At 38.8% G+C, this 7,815-nt stretch overlaps 1 non-coding gene across 1 annotated transcript; it reads left to right on the top strand.

The window, feature by feature from the left end:
• The first annotated feature begins 3,996 nt into the window (after positions 1–3,996).
• On the top strand, positions 3,997–4,103 carry LOC141588886 (small nucleolar RNA R71). Its single transcript, XR_012519852.1, has one exon. It is a non-coding gene; the product is annotated as a small nucleolar RNA R71 (small nucleolar RNA).
• Positions 4,104–7,815: the final 3,712 nt, after the last annotated feature.

Below are 7,815 nucleotides of genomic sequence, written 5' to 3' on the forward strand. Positions count from 1 at the left end.
ATGTGAAAACCGCCTTCTTAAACGGTTTTTTGGAGGAAGAGTTGTACATGGTACAACCCGAAGGTTTCATCGATCCTGAACATCCTAAGAAAGTATGCAAGCTTAAGCGTTCCATTTATGGACATAAGCAAGCTTCTAGGAGTTGGAATCATCGTTTCGACCAAGTGATAAAAGAAAATGGATTTACTCGATCGGTCGAGGAACCATGTCTATATATCAAGTCGAGTGGGAGCAAGATTGTCTTCCTAATATTGTATGTTGATGACATACTCATGATTGGGAATGACATACCTCTCTTAACTTCGGTAAAAGTATGGTTGAAGAACCATTTCCAGATGAAAGATCCGGGTGAGGCACAAAGAATTTTGGGCATCCGTATCTATCGAGATAGATCACGTCGGATGTTATCTATCGTCGGGAGTCTTATATAGACAAGATACTAGAGAGATTCAGCATGACTAACTCCAAAAAGGGGTTTCTTCCTATGGCTCCGGGGGTGCATTTGAGCAAGTCTCGGGCACCGGAGAGACACCAGGAAGAGAAAGAGCGCATGACACGGATTCCTTATGCCTCGGCTATAGGATCAATCATGTATGCCATGATATGCACACGTCCGGACGTGGCATATGCATTGAGTATGACAAGTCGATTCCAACAACATCCAGGTGAATCACATTGGATGGTGTCAAGAACATTCTTAAGTACCTACGGAGGACTAAAGATTGGGCATTGACTTATGGAGGCGAACAAAAGCTATGCGCAACCGGATTCTGTGAGATGCTAGCTTCCAAACGGATCGAGATGACTCGAAATCTCGGTCTGGATTCGTTTTTACTCTTAATGGCGCTGCAGATCAGTGGAAGAGTTCCAAACAAAGTGTTACAAAGAGATTCTACGACCGAGTCCGAGTACTATGCCGCGTACGAAGGCGCAAAGGAAGCGATATGGATGCGTCAATTCTTACAAGGACTATCGTGCCTAGTTCGAATGATCCGATCACCATCTATTGCGACAATAGAGGTGCCATATTCCAAGCTAAGGAGCCTAAGTCTAGCAACAAGTCTAGACATGTACAACGGAAAGCTCATCTAATCCGAGATTACGTGGAGCAAAAGGAGGTAGTGATAGAAAAGATTGCTACGGATGATAACATAGCAGATCCTCTCACTAAACCATTACGACAAGATAAGCATGAAGGGCATGTTAATTCCATGGGAATTAAACGTGTTCCTGAGTTGTAGTACTCTTTTATGGATTAGATTCATTCTCTTTTGTACTCTATACGACATCATCGTTTTGATATTTATATTTTGTTTTTCATGTGGATTTGTACGACAATTTTGAACACCACAAAGTGAACTGAACAAACATTATATTTTTGGTCCTTAATTGCCCACGTGAGCTGATAACTCTGGCAATTATTTTGTGACGTTGGTTGATGGTGGGTTCAACGAGCCATAAGTCAAAAGGTTGACTGACCAATCACAGAGGCGAGTTATACGGATATCTCGTAGGACACAATTGTGACATCGACATGGAGTCCTAAATGTTTTATAACATTCGGTGCCAGGTCGTGGATAGGACCTCCATGGTGATCCTAAGAGTTGATTCTTTTGACTATCGACTGTCTCTTGAGACTAAGGCAGATTTTGGGTGACTTTGGTTTCTTTCTCACGGTCATCCATAACAGGGGGCCAAGTAGATTTTTAAGGTCATTTCATTTGTGCTTAGATCGACAGAGTCGAGTTGAAGGAAATATTAAGCCTTTATCGGTACTCGATATTTCTCGGGGCCACTCGAGGAGTCAGAATCGAAATGCATGACCATGCTCGAATACAGATTCGTTTTATCAGTTGAGTTACTCTCTAGTCGGGGAAACCACTCTTGATACAGATCGATTGTAAAATACGACCTTTGCGGATCCGGATCTGCAAATTGTTTTACATTGAGTGGGAGAAATTTTAAATGAATATGAGAATCGGTTATCGCACATACACTTGTACGAACAAGTGGGAGTTTGTTGGAGCCGTGTCCTCCAGTTAGTGCGGATAACGTTATTGCACATACACTTATACGGACAAGTGGGAGCTTGTTGGGGCTGGTGTCCTCTACAGTTAGTGCAATAACATTTAAATCTCTAAAAGGATCAAAGGGTATACTTTTGTATTATTATCAGTTGGTCCACGTTTATCAATAACGGTTGGCTTGCTAGATAAGTTTGACGTTATTGTCATACAGATGGCGGTGATCAACTGGTCCCTAAAAGTCACACCTATAGGATACGTTTGAGAGATGTGACGGTATGAAAATACAGTCATGTTGATGCCTAAGCTGACTAAGCAGTTAGTCGGAGTTATTGACTAATAATTAGTCAAACGCGATGTTGAGACAATTATTTAATACGGATTAAATAATAATGGCTAAGACGAATTAAGCGGTTAATTCGTAAATTGAATATAAACGATTATATTTAATTGATGTATATTGAATTAATTATACAATATTGTCTTTGTCGGACATGTATTAATATGTCGACTAATCCTTGTTACTAGTCGATGTTTTAATAACCGATAACCGATGACGATTTATAATAAAACCCGTCATATACATTTTAGTATTTTGAGTCGGATTACGAGTTAAAAAATAAGGAGGAAGTGAAAGCCCACTCCCTCCCCTTTGGCTCACGGTTTGGACGATCAAAACAAAAGGAGAGGCTCTCTCTCCTTTTGCCCGAACTCATTCATTTGAAAGAAAATTAGGTTTTTGAGAGCATTCTTCTCTGAAAAACCTAGATCTCACATCTAGCAAAATTCACACAAAACTCTCTCAATATTGCAAGGCAATTAGAGAGTACATTCTAGCACAAGGGGCATAGTCTCAGACGGTCTTGGGTGCAACGATTAGGAGGAAATCTACTTTGATTTCTGTTCTTAGGCCGATTTCAAAGGACCCGAGGTTGATTCTTATTCTTTATCGTTTCTCTATTGTTTTCGTTTATGACCATAAATCGCATGTTAAATTTACGTTATAGTCCTAAAATTTAAGGGTTTTATACGGATATTACCCCTCAAGTGGTATCAGAGCGAGGCCACGTAAATTTTTCTTTGTGATTTTCATTAAACGAATTGAATCGATAATTTTTTTGCATAAAAATAAAAAAAAAACGTGCGGCTGTTTTTTGTCTCGGCAGATTTTTGTTGTTTTGCACGGCCTGTTTTTTTTTTGTGCCTTGGAAACCGTGCCCTTTTGCTTTTGTCTGATCAGACGATGTTTTGTTTTCAATTTGTTCTTTACATATTGTTATTTTAAACGATAATTATTGCAATATGTTAAAGTTATATCAATTGTAGTTTCAATTTTAAACCTTGGTCATTTGTTTGATTGTATGAAGGTTGATTTTGATAACTTTGGCTTTGGTTGTAAAAGGGTCTTTGAGCTTGGTTTCTCAATGGAGGTGGGGTGTATGTTGGTTGAGGGTTTTGAACATTTTGGCTCTTCTATAAAAGATTGGGATGGAATTCGGTATTCTCATTGTAATAGTTTGAATAAGGGGTACCATTCTTGTATGCTTGGAAAGCATTCACTTGTTCGCTTTTTCCCCTACATTCACTTTGGTCATGTCCCAAAGTTCCACAACTCTCACATACTCCACTTAGAATTGAGGATGATGCCACCATAGCATTAACATGTTATTTGGGTGATTTGGAAGCTTCTTCAAGCTTAGCCATGGCCTTCTCAAACTTCAAATTGATGGTGTCAATATGAGCACTTAGTTGAGCACCCAATTGTGTGATAGAATCTACCTCATGCTTTCCTCCTCTAGTAGCCTTTCGAGGTCTACTATATTACGAATTATGAACCGCCATGTCTTCGATTTTGGCCCATGTTTGATTGTCATCAAGTTCGGTAAACATCCCATTTGATCCCATGTTGAGGATATTACGAGAATCTTCATATAGACCATTCCAAAATTGTTGCACAAGGAACCACTCGCTAAGTCCATGGTATGGACAAGAACGACAAGTGTCCTTAAATCTCTCCCATGCTTCATACAACGATTCCTCATCTCTTTGTTTGAACCCAGTGATTTGGGCTCTCAACATGTTAGTCTTTTCCGGAGGATAGAATTTCTTGTAGAAAGCAAGTGCCAACTTCTTCCATGAATCAATACCAAGAGTAGCCTTGTCTACGCTCTTTAACCATTGTTTTGCGGTACCAATCAAACAAAAAGGAAGTAATACCCATCTGATTTGGTCTTGAATAACTCCGGTTTGAGAAATCACATCACAATAGTCACAAAAAGTCTCCATATGTGAATGAGGGTCTTCACTAGGCATCCCTCCGAATTGACTTCTCTCAACTAATTGTATGAATGCGGATTTGGCAATGAAATTACCGGTTAGATGTTGTGGTGTAGGAGTACCATTTGGTAGGTTCTCCTCGGTTGGTACGATATGTGATGAAAATTTAGGCATTGTGGGTTGATTTTGTGGTGGGTTTTGTATTGGGTTGTCCTCTCCTTCTCTTGCAAAAGAGTTGGTAAACTCAATGTTATTTGGTTGAAAGTCCACAATCTCACCAATACCTACAACTCTTGAAGTACCTCTAGCAACTCTTCTATTGTTTGTTAAGGTCCTTTCAATTTCAAAATCAATAGGCAATAGATTACCTTGTGATCTCCTAGTCATGCAAAATATCAAACAACTCGAAAACAATTAGAATAACCTTGAGGAGTTTTACTTCCCCAAGGTAAAGAAAGACACAACTAAAAACAATTAATGAAAATCAAATCAAGTTAACACCGTCCCCGGCAACGACGCCATTTTTGGTTCGGTTTCAAACTCGTCGTCAAAAGCTACCAACCAAAACAATATTTATAACTTTACAAAATACTCTTAGTAAAGAGGCAAGTAAAGGTCGGATCCCAATGGACGGGTATTGATGTAGGATTTTCAATTGTAAATGGTCGTGTCTTAGGGTGTCACAATTTGGGGTTGAGGTAGGAGATCAACTAAAACTAATCAACAATAAGAACAAAGCAAGATAAATTAAATGAGATGTAAACAATTGATTAAAAGCACTAGGGTGTCATGAGTTCATAGGGGATTCATGGGAGTTGATCATATAAACATGTTCTCAATTATAAGCAAGCACTTATTGTTGTGATGGGATTGAGTTGGTGTATAAGCTTATAATCCCTAGGAAGGTTTGGGTCCCGGAGCCGAATTGATTAGTGATGTGAACATTATTTGCGCATATTTAGTCCCCTAATTGAGCCTATTTTGCATACTATTATAACATTCTTTGGCCATTTTATCGTCAAAACCTTCCTATTTGCTTTTCTATCACATTTCATATGTTTTGTAGAAAAGGAGACAATAAGGCGAAAATTCCCGTCTTTCGTGCGTACTCGGAAGCTACTTGACGATACTAGATGGACTAGTATGAAGAGGAAGCAAGGACTAAAGATCAAACCCAAAAGAATGAAATGGAAGTGAACAAAAGGGAAGAAAAGAAGAAGAATCATTGCCGAAGAACAATCCGAGCGGATTGTCTCCAATCCGCCCGTCTTCTCACAACACAATCCGAGCGGATTTCCTTCAAAGACGCTCGGATTTCCCAGCCAGAATCCGCTCGGATTTCATCGAATCCGCTCGTCTTCCATCAACAGAATCCGCCCGTCTCGACCTTAATTCGCCCGGATTCCTTTACAGCAATTTTCGTCTTCTCCAAGCTACAAAGAAAGAAGCCCTTCCTTCGAGAAATACCGGCTCCTCCCTGCTCCATTTAAAAAGTGTAATTACTAGTTTAGCCCTTAGTTAACCCTAATGCATCCTCCCTAATTTCCACTATAAATACCCCATTTGTAAATAATCAAAAGGGGGATCTCTTAGCTAGAAAAATCCTTCCTTAGATTAGATTAGGAGTAGATTAGAGTAGATTACTCTTTAATCTTTCCACAAATTACACATTAATATTTCCATAATTATTGTTCAAGTTTATTATTCAAGTTTATTATTGGGTAATTGAAGATTATTGGGTTATTATTGGGAAATTGACAACCTTCCATCAATCATCAAGTTCTTCTATTATTCTTTGCATTATTATTTGCATCACCTCAAGTTTGGTATAATTACTTTACTCTTTAATCTTTATTGTTCATTTGTTCATTCTATTATCATGTTTATACTTGTTGTGATGATTGACACCATTAATGACATGTTTCCCATGATGATGAGTGAGTAGTTACTTAGCTAAGATTAGTGGGTAATTAAGGGAAACCAACATGGGATTGATTCATGCTTAATCTAATATGTTCACATGATTAAATTGCTTGCTTGTTGTGATGTCAACTTTATGCACATGTTATGTTTGATGAAATGCTAAGCCTATGAATCCTTGCATTTTTACCATCTCTTATCTACTCAACTCGACTTGTAAGATATAAACCAACTCGAGTCTTGTTAGACCATGCATAGAAGTTGAATAGGAGGAAAGTAAGTCGACTTGTAGGTGTTGTACAATCTAATCGATTCGGCTCCGGGACTCAACCCTTCCTATGAACCGTAAGACATAAACCAACTCGGTTCCTCCACAACACTAATTGCTTGCTTAATTTTGTAAACATGTTTGTATGATCAACACCATGAATCCCCTATGACCCCATGATATCCTAGCACTTTTAATCAATTGTTTACATCTTTCCTTTTATTGCTTGTTTAACTTTATTGCTTGCATTAGTCTAGAACACAATTACAAACCCAACCAAATCGTGACACTAGCATAAATTGAGATAGATAGACTTAGAACCCAAAGCACACCGTCCCATGGATCGACCTCGACTTACCACTAACTAGTTGTTTGTTGAGTATTATAAATGTGTTTGATTGGATGACCCGACGACATCAACCCACATCAAAATGGCGCCGTTGCCGGGGACGGTGCTATGTGATTAAGTTCTTACTTGTTTGTCTATTTTAATTGTGCTTTCACCTTGAGGAACTTGTTCCTCAAGGATCGTTTTTACCGTTTTCTTGTAGTTTCCATGTTTGTAGTTGTATCTTTATCTTGACCAATGATGATGACCCAAGACTTGACATATGGAGTATGTGGTGGATCTTTTGAGTATGACTATGGGTATGGGGAGTTTGAGGAGCAAGTCAACACAAACCTACCTTACTACTCATACAATGAAAATCCTAACTACTACCCCAATTTTTCCCACCAAAATCACCACAACTAATATCAACAACAACCACCCACCCAATACCCATTTCACAATGAACTTCAATTGCCACAATACAACCACTTCCACACCTACCCACAACAAAAAGTTGAACCCATTCAAAACATGATTCTCCAAATGATGGGAGATCAACAAAACTTCTTCAAACAAATGCTAGAAGAGAGCCAAAAAGAAGATAATGTTCTTAAAGACATTGTTATCCAAAGAGAGGAATTGAGGATTCAAATTGCCCAATTAAAAGAATCCCAAGCAATCACTCACCACCGTTCTTTGGACATTTAGCATAAATGCGAATTTGAAGTAGTGACCTTTGACATGGAAAATGAGAAGTGGGAGGAGCCAAGTTCCTTGAGCTCTTGTGACTATGAAAGTGTTGTGTTCGATGAAGAAGACATGAGGTTGAGCAAACCAAATACTCTTAACCTTTGTGAGTATGAGGGTGTGTCTTTTGATGTGAACGTTGAGGTGTTGGAAAAAGAGTTACATGAAGCCCACATTTATGATTCATGTGAAGATAGCAACAATGATGATGAGCCTAGAGGTGGGACTCACAATATCACCTTGCTTGA

The sequence above is a fragment of the Silene latifolia genome, chromosome 6 (assembly GCF_048544455.1).
Source record: "Silene latifolia isolate original U9 population chromosome 6, ASM4854445v1, whole genome shotgun sequence".
Classification (NCBI taxonomy): domain Eukaryota; kingdom Viridiplantae; phylum Streptophyta; class Magnoliopsida; order Caryophyllales; family Caryophyllaceae; genus Silene; species Silene latifolia.